General features: G+C 32.6%; 1 long non-coding RNA gene across 2 annotated transcripts in view; it reads left to right on the top strand.

Annotated features, from left to right (window-relative positions):
* The window catches only part of LOC117102303, a 44,386-nt gene extending 28,413 nt beyond the window's left edge, over nt 1-15,973 (top strand). For both annotated transcript variants that reach the window (XR_004444389.1, XR_004444388.1), the window contains exon 3: nt 9,999-15,973. This is a non-coding gene — a long non-coding RNA (uncharacterized LOC117102303). The remainder of the gene's footprint in view (nt 1-9,998) is intronic.
* The last annotated feature ends 2,687 nt before the right edge of the window (nt 15,974-18,660 follow it).

Genomic DNA, 18,660 nt, shown 5'->3' with positions numbered 1-18,660 from the left:
TTGTTTTTTTTTTTTTTATAATATGGTGAAAGCCAAATATCACCCTTGGGTTGTTTGCTGGTACACTGATATTCAAAGTAGAACATGATTTAAAGATAATAAAAACAATACCAATCAACTATATAATAAAGACAAAAACATTTTTTTTTTAATGTTTGTTTTTCAAAAAACATTTTTTTTGTCAGTACCATAAAAGACATGTGCATGAGGGTGATAAACTAATAATTTTTTTTTATTGGGCCTTATGTATGCATGCTTCCAAACAATGTATTATACAATACGAATATCAACAGATAGATTACAGATATCGTTGTTTCATGTGTAATACCAATATCATGCAACCTTGACTTCCTGATTACCATTTTTTAAGTACTTTTTTTAATATACTACCTGCAAATTGCTTTTAATTTCCACTATGCTATTATTGTATAATTGTCAAAACAAAAAAAATAATGAATATGTTACGATTTGTTAACATCAAATAAAATATATTATCTGATAAAAATAAATTTTATATTTTTTATTATTTTGACAATTTGTAAACTAATCAAAAATTTCCAAATATAAATAAAGTATATAAATATACTTGCAATTCATCAAACCATACAACTCACCTGCCAATATTTTATTGCAGAGAACATATTACACCTATTTTAAAGCAAATGCATTAGCCAGTGTACCTACAGGTATGTGACAGGAATGTCTTGAAGATTTGTGTTTACATAAAAATTTTGATACTGCAGTAACCTACATTTTTTGGTATACTCTTCTTGTATAGCATAAATTTGTGCACTTCATTCATAAATATTCTATCCCCACCTCCCTCTCAACAGGGTTACATTTTATCTATATTTTTGTTTAATATTTTTTATTTTTTATAGTTATTTATTATATTGCTGCCATTTTAACAGTCATTGAATACAGTACGCCATGATTCATGAACATCTGTCATGGATGCTAGCACGAGGATTCCTAAAGGATTTTCTCCGTCTCAGGCGCTTCCCATTACACTCGTTGATGAGATACAGTTCTTTAATAATCTCCACTTCTATATTAGATGTTACTACCATGAATCAGTGCATGATTTATCTACATACAATTTTGGAGTCTCTAATCTTGAATCAGTACTTAGAATTTAATCAATCATTATTTTCATTTTGAAGTAAATCCAAGGAAGCTAGGGTGGCTTAATTAGAAGTGCTTAATATAAGATTTTCATTGGTTTAGGGATATAGTGTATTGCATAATTAGATTTTTATTCTGATTCTTGATTTTTCATAGGTTTTGTAAATTGTTGTTTACTGTACTTTTGTTCCACAAATGTAAACTTTGTAGTATAAATCTTATGTACAGTATTTCCTGGAATGCTTTCAAGTAAATTTATTCTTCACAAATGCACCATCCTTCCCTACCATATCTGTTTAACTGTACTGCAATATAATTGCTAACATGTGGCACAGCGGTAAAGCACCAGGCTTCCAATTTAAAGGTGGGGGCACGAGTATGAATCTAACCACTATTTTTCCATCAATGTGTAAGCCAGTTATAATATCCATGTTGTTTCATAGTAGTCTGTAAAATTGTTGATATTAATGATTAATTCAGATGAAAATATTCAGTAATCATAACAATAATAATAAGTAATAATAATAATGCTTACATGCATCTTTTTGCATGATAAAATAAGAAAGAGGCTTGAATCAAACTGTTTAAAGAAAATAATCCTACGGAACACAGATTGTTCTTAAGTTATCAGGAAGCAGTGATGCTTAACTTGTCGTATGCAAGCTAATTCTCTAGAACTATGGGATTACTGATCATTTTGTAGCTACCCTTGAGGTATATACAGCAGGATTATTTTGATAATTTTTAGCAACCCCTAACATTAATACTGGCCTTGACCTACCGCAGATATCCACAGCAAATTGGTGAAATTAAACAGCCACGTAAATTCATGAATCTTTTGCAACACATTACCACTTCAATCAATTCATTTTATGATCATTTTTAACGACCCTAAAATTGGCACTATAACCTATCGCGGATATGTACTGCAAATCGGTGAATTAAAAAGAACCAACACAAGTTCATGAATCTTCTACACTCAACTATCTCATTCATTTTTAATTCTATTTTTAAGCTTGTCATCATTGATTTAAGTGTTAACCATAATATGTTCCTGCGTAAATGATCATCTCTCCTTCGACGTTCAAAACAAAGAATGAACACGATACGAGCTGACATGTGCAATTTGATAAATGCAGTTGCAAAAGGAAACCCAGGATTCTAATACATTATTAAGTTTCCTTTCGCAAAATGTCCACTTAGCCCCGAACCTGACCAAGTTAAGGTTCACTTAAATATGATTTCTTTTTTTATATCTTTTGACAAACTTTTAAACCTTGCAAGCATTTGCAAATGGTGACTGATAAAAAATGCTAGCTACAATACACTGTAGGTAAAGTTTACATGGATTATTTATTTACTTTCCAGTATCATGCTCCTTGCATTTCAAGTCTTTAAGTAGTTTACGTAAGTAATGTAAATATATTGACATTTTTATGTTTCTGAAGCATTTTTTTTTTTTTTCAATTGTGATATATTTTGGTACACTTTCTTTTTTTTATAAGAACCAGGGAAATTTTGCCCAGGCTCAGTGTTCTTATTTTTTGGCTGATTTCAGGCTCAAAATGTTGTTCTTTTGTTCTAATTTTACACAATTTTCAGACAAAGAGAATTATTATTGTATGTCCAGCAGTATACATGTACTGTACTTGAATGCAGGTAAAAGTGGCCCAGGGGTAAAAATGGCCCCTGAAAAAAATGGCTCCTGAAAAAAATGGCCCCTGAAAAATAGGCCCCAGAAAAAAAGCTTGGTAAAAATGGCCCCAAATAACAGGTACACCTACTATAGGTAGCTACACCTACACATAAGGCACAGATATTTTTTGGTTTTTCTATTTTTTTTTAAATAAAAATTTCATTTTACATTTTTACCTCAGTCTCAATTTGTTCTTATTTTGTTCTTAATTTTTATGCAATTTCAGCCTCAGTGTTCTTATTTAAAAAATGTGTTCTTATCAAAAAAAAAAAAGTGTATGCCTTAAATAAGAAGGATCTAAGATATCTGGATCAACCGGTTTCCTCTAAAAGAATAGAGTACCTCAGTTACTTTTCAATATTATTTTCTGTTTGCATTGTGACCTACCTTAAACATAACATGATACATTTCTTCAAATAATTTTTGAGAAAAATTGTGTAATTTAGTAACAATTTTTTTTTACTCAACCAAAATTTTATTACCAGGAAACACTATCGTCTAGACTTTGATATCCGCATGTATAATTAAGATTTTATTAGATAATTGTGAAGGAAAAAACGAAGAATTTTGTACAATAATATTTATATACAGTTTCTGGCTTATAATTAAAAGCCAGAGTGATTCTTAAATTTAGACAAGACATTTTTATACCTTTTTATGAGGACCATCGCCCACCAAATATTAGAATATTTTCAAGCTAAAAAAAATTTTTTTTTGGCCTGTCAGCACAATCATAAATTTCAGAAAAAAAAAATCTAAGTCTTTCTTTATTCCACTTAAAAATATTTATTTAGCATTGTAAGTCTAATTACTGAAACATTTTCAAATATTTCTATACGATAATTATCAATAAAATAATATTTTTGTTTCACCTATTTAGTTAGAATCATCCTGCTATTATTTATAATTTTTTCTCCCTCCACCCTTCTGTGAAGATCTTTCATAAATCTAATACGCTATACAAATTACAACAAGGTATAAAAAAACTCACACCATGCTTGTATAGCACAGCCCTACACACAACAAGAAATTCAAAATAATACATACACAAGACTGTGAAACAAAGGCAGGTCCAACAAACGATTAGAGCTCAAGTTTCCTTTGAATGTTCAGATCCTCTATAGTCACTGAGCAAGTTTACCAGGGAACAATATAACTATTTGCCAAGCTAGGGTAGTTCACAACAGGTGAATGAATTTGGACTAGCCGCAGGCTCTTTTTTCTGTAGGTTAATACACTATACATTTCCTGCATGCACAGCCTAATATTCCATTACTACTCAAATTTGCATAAATTCATTTCTTATGCGATCAATTCTGGGTCAATCAACATTAATGTTTGTAAACAGGTCTTATGGGAAAAAACCCAGAATAAACATCTCCAGCTAAAACACTTCAGGCAATAATAATAATAATAATAATAATAACAATAATAATAATAATAATAATAATAATAAGAGTGAAATCAAACTTGTTCTCAAATCTGTATGATATAATCTGCTTACTCATTGTAATCAGTAATTTTTAAATAACATATTTTGTGTATACACATGGTGAACTTTGTAATGCATTTGCTGATATGATGCAAATGGAACCTTTCCTGTGTTACTGATTGGTTTCTGGGTCACAACACATTCGTTCATGTTTGCTAGCAAACACTTCAACAATGGAGGTATTGATCACTTTCAGAGGTTAAGGTTTCAGGATGACCTTTCAAATGTATAGGCCTATACACATTATTACTCAAAACTGCATACTAACCGTAAATAATGCCAATGTTTCTATCCAATCATTCTACTGCAATAGTGCCTAGTGAAATACAAAGACTTTGTACTTTCACATGTACGTTAACCACATTAAGTTGATTAAAAATTGTGTTTAATTGTGTGTGTAATTGTAATTTTAAGTCTTATCAAACATTGTGAAAGGATGAAATACCTACACATTTTTTCTTTATAAGAACCAGTCAAATTTTACTCAGCATTTTTATTTTTGCCAAGTTTAGACTCAAAATGTTCTTACAGTAAGTACATGTATTCTGTAATCATTTTACACAATATTTTTTAAAGACAGAAAATTATTATTGTACAAGCAGTATATTACTGTACTGTATTAGGATATTACATAGTCACACCTACTGCACATAACACACAGATAAAAATCAAAAGAATTTCTTTCGGTTTTTGAATTTCTTTTTATAAAAATAAAAACCGCATTTGAAATTTGAATCCAGCCTCAATTTTCTCTTATTTTTAAGCAATTTAAGCCTCAGTGTCCTTAAAAAAAAGGGGGATTTTGTAAAAAAAAAAAAGGGTAGCCCTACTATGAAATGAAAATATTAACTTTTGATGGGTGATTGCTACAGGTCTAACTTTAGTAGTATCCCACTGAAGTCATGAAGCATTAAATTTTAAAGGGTATGTTTTAATTTTCTATGATCCCTCTAGATGAATGGCGCTCCCAGATGACACAAAATAATGCTTAGTCTCTTTTGATTGGCATCTTAAAAAAACATATGCAAAGTATCCTGAAATCTAGTTGCTAACAAAATTACAATTTGTTTTTTCTCCATTTGTATATATTCAAATTTAAAATAAATTTAGAACATGTTGAAGCATTATTGTATACATAGAACCATGTGCCATTAAAAGGCTTTTAATTAAAATTTTATTTTTGGGATGCTGAATCATTGGTAAGCACGATTCAATTTCGCCCACAGTAGTCACTTGAGGGTCTACTGCTCTTAAATACTAATTTGTACGATGCGCACATTGGCAGTGGAGTTGCTTTATTAGTATTCATGGGACTCCTAATCATAATCATCAAATTATTAATACTCACATGGAAATTACTAGTTTAATCTCTGTCTCATGTTGTAATCGCATTGGATGCTAATAGGCAACATTAACTCTAATTATTACAAAGCGCTTAAACGTTACCATTCAGAGTTGAACACAGTATTTTCTCTGACGCCTGCGCGGCATCATAAAGATGGTAAGGAAAAAAAATATTCTTTTTTTCCTTTTTCAATCATAAAGTGTATTGAACTTTTTGATAATAATGTGTGGCTGATCTGTGTAATATTATCATTTCATAGAATTTAATAAATTAATAAATTTACATAGTATTATGTACCTTATAGAACATCCTAACTAGGGTATTTATACTATCATCAATAGCTTAGTATTGTGATTTCAACAGATTTTGTTTTCTTGAAACCTTTACTGTGATCATAAACAATTATGATATATTATTAATGGCATATTATTTATAAGTTGTAAATGCAAGTACAGATCGTGTACTTTATGCCTATGCTACAGTATCACCAAATTCACACCCACTCTCAACGAAATGAACCACAAGATATAATCATATAACTATGATTTTAAACCAGCACCTTACTGATAATGAATATAGTTAGAAATATGCAATATAAAATATAACAGTGCACAGGGTCAGATCCAGAGATGTCCAAAAGGGGGCCCCAGAAGGGGGCTGAAAGTGGGGCCAATCGAGATAATACCCTAAGGGGTCCTGGAGAATTCCCCCGCTTAATTTCTGTGTTCTAGACGCCCGAAAATAACCTCTGAGGCCTTTTGGGCGATCAGTTTTTTGCTTTCTAATTCCACCCCTGGTGCATTTCAAAGCAAAGATTGAACTTAAAATCACTACTGAATAAATACTAACATATTGATATTATTATTAATGAACACAAATGTAAAAGGTGATTCAAAGTAAATTCTTAGAACATAAAGTAAAATCCAACGTTATAACCCATCAATAACAAGGAAATTTTTACCAGGGCCGCTTTAGTGCCTAGAGCTTTGATAGCTGCACTGAATTGCCGCTACTATGGTGGCAAAATGGGCAGCACATCGGGATTCAATCACTCATGTGACTAGCTTGTCTTCCGATTAGTTTTTCCCAGGGCCATGTTCGTACTACATGGGACAAACAGCTTTATACATCATGTAATCAGTGATAGGGCAGAAACATCTCTAAAGTTTAGCACGCATAAACACAATAGATTACCAATATAGTTTGAATTCGCTACTTTAATTTTCTTGACTACAATTCATTCGACCAATATTTCCAAATCTCCTGACTTCATTCTTCAGGGGTAACTTACTCATACTGATACAGAAAAATGTTATGATAATTACATTACCTAGAAATTACATAACCTGACTGCGAATATCTGCAAAATATTGCAATACCGTACTTTCACTTGTTTACGCAGTATGCGTTCGAGGAATGTCAACTTGTCACCAATCCATGGGATAAAAATAGACAGTATACTTACCAATAACATGAAATCAACTACCACAGTGGTTCCTACTGTACACAAGAATGAGCTTAAACACAATAGCATGTGTGTGTCAATAAAACGTGAGGGCATTTATCTCTATTTAAACGACCTTGTCAAACAATTTTTTTTTCTCTTTTTTTAACTCCCCATTATTTGTCCTAGATAAGAGGAATCATCTGTCATAGTGCTCTAAATGAACTTTATGCGTGTTCAACAAAATCCTACAACTTTTTTTTACAATGTTCATTTCACATCTGTTCTATATTTTTTGTAGTAAAGTACACAACATACTGGCTGTTTTGCATCCAGAAAAAAAATTGCCATTTGTTACATACAGTATTAATTAGTATCAACAGTGTATCATGTACTTTACGTACAGTACCTTTAATGAAAGATTTTTTTATTAAATTCACCCTAAACAGAGCCCGAAAGCCATGCCTAGGTAAGGTGTTACTATACAGTATTTTGGAAATGTCATGAAATTCTTTTAAATGGCCATAAAAATTTATAGAAGTTACAAACCAATATCAAGGAAGTAACATTTATTTAAAGACAATAAAAAAGATTATAGAAAAAAAAAATGTGTAATTTAAATAAACTTCACAAATTTAAATGAACGCATAACCATTACATGGATTGGTATACTGAAATTCTCTTCTCTTCTCATCGTCAGTTTAATTTGTAATTTCCCTTTTAATTTAAGGATTTTAACATGCAATATCCTGTATGCTATCTGATATTTTAAGTATGTGTTGGGCTACAGGCCTTGTCATTGTCTGCTAATTGTCTTTTAAGGATTTGTGTGGTAAATAACAGGAAAACCCTCAAAAATATCAATTAAAATATCATTGAATTGCTTGTTAAAATGGGTCAAAATAAGTTATCAACTTCACATGTTGACACATTTCAGTATTTTCGCTGATCTTTTATTACAAATCCTTAAAATTTACTGCCAGCCAATTTAGGGTCTATTAAACATTCAGTCATGACTACATTACTTTCATTTGCACGTAATTTCCCTATCCCAGATCAATCTCTAACGCAATGAAAGCTGAGGTTTTACAGCGTGATGAATATTTCGTAGCTAGGACAAGCTCTGAATGCACACAGTGGACCTAACAAATTTTGTTCAATTTGGAGCTAGTTGACATGAATGGAGCCCAGACCACCGACATATATAGGCAAGGCCTAGAAAGGCATGGTCATGAAATAACAAGGCAATTGACTTATAAATGTATAGAAAAGAGAAGGCAACTCTGAAATAATTCTTAAAAATGTTTACAATACATTTTAATCAATTATTATTAAACAAATGCCTACCAGGAGGTTAGGACTACCTACTGTAAGCTTACCAACAACAATCAATTTATTCATCTTCATCGTATCACGGAGTACACAAGCGCAGTTAATATATTGATCACAGAGCAACTGGTCACCGCAACCTGGCAGTTTGATTTAATGTATAGCCTAAAACAGGGTGACTAACTTTGAAAGCAATTATAGTCAAGTTATTTCAGACCCAAAAAAATAGAAGCCATTATTTCCTTCAAAAACTTTCCTCAGCCCTGCAGACTTTAGGAAATTTTTTTCAGGAAATAATGGCTCCTTCGGCCTCTCATTCCCATGTGCCTTGCTGTGGGGTACGTGGGCCGGGCTATAGCAGCAGTAGTTTCTCGTTTGTATTTGATGACCTTTAAAATTTACTTCTGGAGTACTGTAGTTTTGTTACACGGTATTTAACGTGAGTTAAAACCTGCTCGAATGTTCGACCACAAGCTGAGTGGAATACAGTTGGTGTTTTTCGCTTGAACAGGTGCTATTGGTGATTTGTTTTATGCATTTGTGGCAAATAAAGGTAGCTTTGCCACACCAAATAAAAAATATATATATTATGTATGTTCATATACTGCATACATTTTTTGTCGTTTAGAATCTACCATAATGTCCCTGTCTTCATCAAGAATATTTCAGGAATTGGAGAACTGATAATTATTTCTTCTTTTTTTTTTTTTTTTATTCCTTTTCCAAACCAACAGCAACAAATAGCCACCATTTAGAGTTTTTTTTTTAATAGAGCCAGTAAGACTACAGAGAAATAAACTTCATTGAATACACTGTAACTGTTACTTTCAATTTTCAACTCAGATACAAAGATGCTAATAAGCTAAATTAAACAGAATGACCAAAGACTTCAAATTTTAAATGCTAGCTCAAAGTTACAGAAATGGGCAATATCCCTGGACAACGAATAGCTATAAAGTTGTTAACTGTAACTCTTACTCTGATACAAACATGCTAAGAAGTCCAACTAAACAGAATGACCAAAGCCTTCAGAGTTTAAATGCTAGCTCAATATTTAAGATAAATACTCAGCTGGAATTTACAGTCAATGGCTTGAAAAAATTAGAGTGATGTTCAGCGGTGATGTGGGATAACAGCATTGATTCAATGCAAAGATTGGCATTATAAAAAAGAATCCATCAACAGCTTACCTTTAAAAGTAGGACACATTTCATGGATTTTTATGAGGCTGATATTAAAACTTGGGAAACCATTATTCCATAGTCAACTTTGAAAAGCCTACATCCTTAGTATTTTCTAAGTGTAAACTAATCTGGTATATGTTCATACATGTTTGCTTACTTGCCTTCTATAGCAAACATCCATGAATAATGCCCTTAAATTTTGAATGCCCTAATGATTTGTCCACGCTATCAAATTTCCTGACGAAAAAAAAATGTTGTATGCCCATATATAGCCATGATGTGCCTATATATGGTTATGATGTGATGTTATCATGACCATATTTAGGCATGTCACATGTTTTTGTCAAATTATGACACATTTTGCTTTGATTAAATTATTACAGGGAACTGAAGACTTCTGTTGGATTTGAACCCAAAGAATGCTTGAACTACTGTAGAAGACACGCATCTGAAAACCACAAAGTGCCATGAAATTAAACATCCTTTATAGGGGACACTGTCTACTACAATAAATAAGTATTCCATAAATTATTATTATATGTAATTAAAATAGATCACGCTTTATAAGTTGACTATGATGATTAACTTTTTTTTTATGTATTTTGATATGTTCATCATTGCCAAAGAAAAGAAATTTCCAATTTTTATTTTATTGTACATTTCGACAAATAAATAATAAATTATACCTAGTATTATTTTATTTACAATTTATTCACAATTCTGTTTTGTTAAAATGTTCACGGTCACATGATAATCTCTGAACAAATTATCCTGTAATCACCACCTTTTGCCCTTTTACATGAGATTTGGCATTTGCCTTTTACAAAACCCCATGTAATCTATTTTAAGACAAATTTATGGCACAGAGTATGCTGTTATTAGACAGCAATCTGACCTAGTTGAAATCACTGTCACTCCACTGGGAATAAATGATCTAGTTCTAGAAACAAAAGAGGTCTTCAGAATGTTCTTCTTTCATGTTTCATAATTGAACAAACATGTTGAAATTACCACAATATCTCATGCCAATGAGCAATCAAATGTGGTGGCATGACCTTTGTTTAGAAGCAAACTAGAAAATATACTACACAGCGTTGCCTCGTTACATTATCAAGATCTGTGTTTCGGGTCAGGAAGTCCTGATCTCGCCATTAGCCGAATTAACAAAGCACCATAAAATGTAAACTTACAATAAAATAACTTATTGGTTTACTTTGTGAATCTAACGTAAATATATTTTAGTTTCAACATGGGTATCTTAGTATTTAAGAACAAACTTCTGCACCATGGTAACAAAAAAAAAACCATCATTACAACGTGCTAATTCGAATAAGGTAGAAGTATGAAAATAGCAATACTTGCCACAGTACAGTAAATAATACACTGGTAAAAAATGGCCCCTAATCACCATACTGTACACGAGGGCATTTTTTTCAACATAATAGGGAGGTTTCACACGCGAACTCGTACGGTTAGTGTGACGAATACATTATCATTTTGACGTCATACACCGGCTGCTATCCGCTAAACGTGTGGCGACACGCATATCTCGCTCACTACAAGTAAGTGAAAAACGCATAGGGAAATTTTGGATTTCTAGTAGGATCGTCGTACGTGCCATTTTTGTGACATTTGAAGACAACAAATTACGATAGGATGCGTCTCATTTTGGGGTATCAAAACGTCGGTGCTTTGACCTAGGTGGCGTCGAGATTTATGCAGGCCTAGGCCTACTTGTAGCCAGGCACTTTTGGGTCATAAACAGTAGGGTCTATCACAAAATAACCAACACTTCTGGGCAACAAAGATAGTATTTTTCGGCTACAATTTTCAATTTCAGTTTCCAAAACCTTACATACACTAATAAAGCTTTAAGAAGCATGATGAGAGAAGAGAACAGAGTATAGTAGGCCTAAGCTAAGGCCCTAGGCCAGGAAAAACACAGAATGCCTACGAACGGATAGCTAAACATATGCATACACGTATTCGTTCGCGTGCGAAACCTCTCTATTGTTACCATTAATGCATAACATTATAACATCAGTTTCAGTGGCAGGAAGTTACCGCACGTCAGTCTGCATACAGTGGGGATCCCAGTTTTGCAACTCCTGGGCTCTGTGACAATGCCAATTAAATTAACAGTTGATCAAAATGTTTTATTTATTACCCCAGGAACAGATCCAGAATTTTTCAAACGGGGAGGGGGGTGTGCACAACAGCCTCAGAATAGGTAAGTGAGTAGCACATACTTCATGCTTTGATTTGCATTGAAAATTTTAAAATTTAATGCAAAATGTGGGGGGGGGGGGCACACGTGCAATCCACTGGATCCGCCCCTGAACCCAGAGCTGCTTGCATACCAAAATAGTATTATGAATAACATGCTTACAAAACATAACCTAGAAATTTACACACCAAACAAGATCAGATGTGCATATTACTAATACTAACTATCCTTAACAAATAAACAATTTCACAGTAGGTCAATCGGATCAAGGAAGTAATTGTAAACGGCCATCCTAACGAAAATTTTGCCACTTGCCTTCCATGCTGTGCAATTAACTGTCAGTTTATAACATTAGCATTCAGGAGAGCCTGGTAAGAGCCTGGGGAAGAGCCTGGGGCTTCCTCCCACCCCCGATAAAGCCACATAAGAATTCCCCTCCTTTAAATTGGCTATCGCTTTAACTCGTTGCTACCAGCACTTCAGTTTCCCATAATGCACCTATCCACCCCACGCCCAAAACAAACCATCATCCATGTTACAATAATAGCAAAGGTTAGAGATTCTGATCTGAAATATTATGCAAACAACTTTTTGAAAACATTTAAAATAAATATAATTTTATTTATACTACAGTACCACTTATACAATTTTAATGTTTTCTTAACTTTGATGTTATGTAATTTTCATTTTATTGTTAGCATAACCTTTTACAATTTTAATTACCTTTTGAATTTGTTTGTACAGTACAATCATTGGGAAAGCCTACTCACTTGTGGACAATAGCTCATTATATTTTTTAGCAAGTTTAGCACTGTCACTAATGTACAGTATTTTGTAATATTAATGTCCAAACTATGACAGGGGCAGTCATTCTATTCCTGTACTTTCGACCAATCAGATGCCTGGATCTATGTAAATATCCTCTATCTTATTACTTGGATACATAACTCATCCCTGCAATGATTTTGAAATTAAAGGATTTTATATACAGTAGTGTATAATTATTACTATAACATAAAACTAATACATGACTTTTTGTTACGAAAACAAAATTAATATTCCAACTTCACAAAGTTATGAATATTAAAGAAAGTATTTATCATTCATCACATATTAAGAATTAAATAGGGCTTAAAATTTAAATCTTTAACCATGCCCGAGATTACCTTATTTATTCAATTACTATTTTGGATTAAAACAGGCAATACAAATCCCAAAGTGCCCTCAATCTATCATATTATACCACAACAAAATAATACATTTGACAAACGTAGCGCAATTATTTTGGTTTTTTTTAATAGAATATATAATACAAAACATTATTTCAAATACATTATTTACACAAAAACCAACAGGAAAGCTGTGTAAATATATGTTGTTAATGTCTATGAACTCAATATCAATCACTTTAATACGGTACTCGATCATAGCTTGAAGGGAAATCAACACACAAAATCTGCATGTTAAAAATGACCATATGCAGGCTCATGCAATAGACCTTTCTGAAATGTCAATCAAACATAACAAATGACCAATCAGAAGAGGACAAGAATATGTGGGTGCCACACAAGCAAATGTGTTGTCTTACAAACGTACGTGTTTACATATATTTTTACATTGTCATCTTGTGGGACCTTACTGTAGCAACAGTATCTACAGTAATCAATCAAACTTTAACAAATGACCAATCAGAAGAGGCCAAGAATATGTGGATGCCACACAAGCAAATGTGTTGTCTTACAAACGTACGTGTTTACATATATTATTACATTGTCATCTTGTGGGACCTTACTGTAGCAACAGAATCTACAGTACAGTAATCAAATTTTAACAAATGACCAATCAGAAGAGGCCAAGAATATATGCGTGCCACACAAGCAGATGTGTTTTCTTGCAAACGCATGTGTTCATGCATACAATATATTTTTACATTGTCGTCTTGAGGTACCTTAGCAACAGTATCTAGGTATCTAGGGGAGGGACTTAGCAGAAAGTTCCATTAGAGGAAATGGTCAGCGTGTGAATAAATTGGCACAGAATCCAGGAATAGTGTAGATTATATGGTGATTCATATGTTGGCTTCTAATCTTCAGGCCTTGTAATGCTGGATAGGCTGTGTTAAGGGGAAGGAAGTTGCCTAGTCAGTCACTACAACATTTCTAATTTTCAATGTTAAAGAAAAATATCCTTCAAAAAATATTTATATAATATAAAAATACAAATTATCTTTAAATTATGATTTATTATTATTATTATTATTATTATTATTATTATTATTATTCTAGAAGCATTACAGCTAAACCTATTTTTAGTAGTGTGAAAAATATAGATAAAAACAATTAATTGTTCACGTGCTATAGTGGGATATTGCAAGTACTGTACTGTATTACAAAACTACAACTGTTTAATTAATTTCTATTTATAAAATAATGAATAATACGGTATAATCATATTTTACAGTAATTAATAATATATAATAAAAAATAATGATTTATGATTATTTTTATTGTTTAAAAAACTATGTGATTCACTAGAATAATCAATCCTAATTATGTCATCATTATAACAATTTATTGATGTTAAACAGATTAATTTTAATTTAAAACTGATTAATTCTTTAAAACAGTTTTGATAGTAATTTTTCTAATATTTGTTTTATTCCAAATTTGTACTTTGAAGTGTGATTCACAAAATGATGCTATACTAAGCTTTAAAATTCAAATTTGTTGAATACAATTGTTGTTTAATCTTATGATCACTCACGTATGACTGCTGTTTCATTTCAAGAGACACAACCTTTGACTTAAAACTACCACTTCGTTTTCTTGCAGGTCGGAATTGAGTACTTCTTAAAGCACGCTAAATCCCTGGTGAACTATACTGTGATCAAATACAATACAGTTGCTGATAATCACAACATTGGGAGAAGCAAATCCCATGATCTCAATGGATGGACACACATTACTAAGCTCTTCAACTTTCAAAACCGAGAAAAAAAGAGATTTATTGAGGAAATTTATACAGAAATGGAACAAAACCTAAGATATTTCGAAAAAATGTTGGGAATTTAGAATTTTGAGTCTGTAAAGTGATTGACTGAAGGTCAATAAAGAGGAAGAGAAAGTAATTGGTGATACAGACTGATATAACCACAGATTGAGCCGAAAAAAGCCACTTTGACCTAAGGATAAACAGGTCTGACAATGCTATGCTAAACTGGTTATCTAGATATTGATCCTAAATGAAATACTTAGGTATATAGGTATAATCACTAACAATCTTAGTATTTTCAAACATGTTTGGTAACTTGCACACTTAGCTTGCATTTTTTTGTAGGCCACTGCTTTACTTTGGCCACCCATCTGAGAATCTTTATAACGCAGCTTTAAAAAAAAAAATTTTTTAAATCAGCACAACGGTTGGTGGCGCTTATCAATATTCTTATCTTTTCCCCTCAGGTCCAATGATAGAATAGCCTACATATATTGATATTCTGGTCACTTGTTTATGATCATTAATAATTCTATAATTAATAATTTTTTTGGAAAGGAGATGTACTATAAGTTCTACATATAATTATAGTTCTTAAATGCAAGAATTCCTGAGGGTATAATCCATTCGGAATTTTGGTTTTGGCAGGGCTGAGCTGTTACCCTTTTATGTAACTAAAGCCTGTAAAATAGGCCTACTTACTTCAATAAGAAAAGCTGAAAGATGTTGCCTAGACAACTTGAAAATCTTTGTTTTTCCATCTACTTTGGCTATCTTACAACAGATAGAGACTTCAACTCACATTAATAGCGAATGTGGCTACAAAACGTTTATTATCAGGATATCTTAACGTACCATGTCAATGTAAACGGAAATTATATCCTTGGCGCTGTTACTCATAAACTGTTATCCATAACACCACCACCATTCAGGTTTTTTCTCTGCTAATTGCAATTGGGAAGAGTTAAGTTATGTCCACACTATCTCATATTATGTGACAAATAAAGAAGGTACAGTATGATAAGTTTAAAGGTTAAAGTTCGCCCTCACTTTCATCACAGAAAAACTGTATAAAAAAATAAATAGCCAGTGTTGGCACCACACGGAATCAAAGAAGGCAAATTACAGCCTAAACTTGAATAGTATCCTTCCTATTTCTTTACTGTCAAGATTATTATGAGTTGATTCATGTTTCGTAAATTTTCTTTCATGTCATATCAAACAGAAAATTATAGTAATATAGTAGTAGTATAACTTCATTCATGAAGTACAAATCAACAAATGCAATGCTGTTTTTCATTATGGCTGTGAGATAACTTTTTTACAATTAACATAAATTACACATTACAGTACATCATAAAAAAGCAAATTAAATAATAATATTCTTTTATGAGAAAAAAATATTATTTCATCCTCTATTTGAGTCATCCTCAGAAAGACAAACAATTCAAATAATAAACGCAGAAAAGACAAGTTCATATTGTACTAAAGATTAAAGATCATCTAGGCCTATACACTATTTTAGACTGTTAATATCCAATCCAGAACAAACCTATAAATTTTATGGTGATGGTATGAATCAGTAAGAAGGTATGCATTGTCACAATGTATCGAATAATAGAAAGTAGTGTTTTCTGCAGTGCAGTAAAGCAATTGAATTTTTTCAACACGTCAGACACTCATTCTCACTGAGTTGAATAAGATACTTTGGGTAACTCAGAACTGAAGTTTCGCTTTCTTTCACACAGCAGGGCAAAAAGGCCTAGCTAGGTCTAGGCTTATTACATACATTTGTTTAGGCTAGTTTTGCTTGGTTCAACATAAAGAAAAACAACACTTATTATTATACACCAGCCTATGCCTAGGCAAATCAATCATGCTAGATCTAGGCCTAGGTAGGCCTAGAAAAAACGACATTGACAGTCAACATTAACATAACATGAGACTTAAGTAACATGGATCATTAAGACAGAAATATTGACAAACACTCTAGGCTAGACCTACAATACAGGCCTTTAAAATGACCTTGGCTGGTACATACTGTACACAAGTTCATCTCGGGTCACACAAGGCCAGAGCACCAGAAGAAGACTTAGTGGACACTATTAGTGGACACTGGATGATATGTGTGTGCATGCTTTTTTGCTAGCAATCTAGGCCCGTTTTAATAACAAGCCTGGCTTACCGATACCAAAGAGTGTATCCGATACTGACCACATTCGATTCGTCGATGTAAATCTGTTGCTTTCTAAAATACTGTGTCACTTGCTGTGGTATTATAACCATTCCTTGATTATTTACAAATCAAGCTTTTACCTACCTAACTGAAAAGTATTCGATGAGTCCTAGTATTTTTTCCTGAGCCGCTCAAAGCAAACGGCATTTCCCTTCCCGATCTCTTTTTGCGTTAGGTTGGGTCATACGGTCATGGCGTCGCTAGATGTGCATCGACTCCCTAGCTTACTGGATTTTTCGCAAAATATAGATTCGGTCAACAGAGAAAATACTACGACGGGTAACATACTAAAATGCTGTATTCCATCCGGAAATATATTTCAATCATGGACATTTTTTGAATAGGGCGAAACTGTGTTAAAAATCCCACTAATCGGGGTTTTTTTCCCTAAAGAATATTAACATTATTAAAAAGAGGTGTGTTTATGAATTGTTAGTTATAATTACCTTCGTACTACTATAATGTATTTTCGTAGGCCTACATTATTAATATAATTTATAATGTATTTTTGTAAATACATTATATATGTATGCAGAGGAATCATATTGTATAGGCTTCGGTAACCATAGTGAACATATAAGTTGAGCAATACATACCATACGATGGTGGTCCAGAGCGATACTCAGAATGTTGTTTACAATTTAAACCATATGAAAAAGAGGCTAAACTTTCCAAATTACTGTATGTCCAGGGGACCGGGCCGGGGGTAAGTTATTTCAGTCGTCCAATATAAAAAATAAATAAATAAGCAACCTTAATGCTTAATAACAAAACACTAGGTAAAGTAGGGCCTACGGTACATTAAACTTTAAATATAAAATTGAAAGTCGGTTAAAATGTTGCCTATGCTCAGAATCAATTATTTTCGATGATTCATCATTGTAGTGACGTACAAAGACATTACTTTTTCTAACGTGAGTGTATTAATGTTATGCGCGCGCGCAGCAGCAGTATAATCATGTGGATGATGGCAATTCGTTTACAGTACCATAGTTGATGTCTTTAATTATTCTATTGATTCTCGGAAAAGTTTCTGTTCCTTAAATTATTTTGTAGCCCTGTGGGTTTACGACAGGTCGTCGACCAGCTATCAAAAAAGGAAAGGGGCGCGGTATCGCATTTTGATATATACGGTATTATACAGCCTATCATTATGATTTTTAGCCTAAAATTGCATTTTGTTGGGCACGTGACACAGTGACCAGTGTTAAGTGCGTCAAACGGTAAATTATTCATTCAGTCATGAAAAGATTTATTTGCTATTGGCCGCTACTGGACACGTGTCCATAGCCAGAGCATCGATATTTCATATCCAAGGTCAGTGATATAAAGATGGTACTGATGATGGTGATGATAATGATGACGACGATGATGATGATGGTAATGATACACGCTAATCTCATTTTCATTTAGAATATTAGACCATACACTATAACGTTCAAATTCATGACCAAACGAAGAACCTAAAAACCAATATTTAAACACAGAAGACAGCATGTGCTTAAATTTAAAAATTCTAGAGGTTTTTTTCTCTTGTTATATTCTTTTCTGTGACGGTTCATTTATTATCATCATATATATATATATATAT

Source organism: Anneissia japonica, unplaced genomic scaffold (genome assembly GCF_011630105.1).
Source record: "Anneissia japonica isolate Jap-2015-1 unplaced genomic scaffold, ASM1163010v1 scaffold165_len1371125_cov188, whole genome shotgun sequence".
Classification (NCBI taxonomy): domain Eukaryota; kingdom Metazoa; phylum Echinodermata; class Crinoidea; order Comatulida; family Comatulidae; genus Anneissia; species Anneissia japonica.
This window is presented reverse-complemented; position numbering and strand designations above follow the sequence as displayed.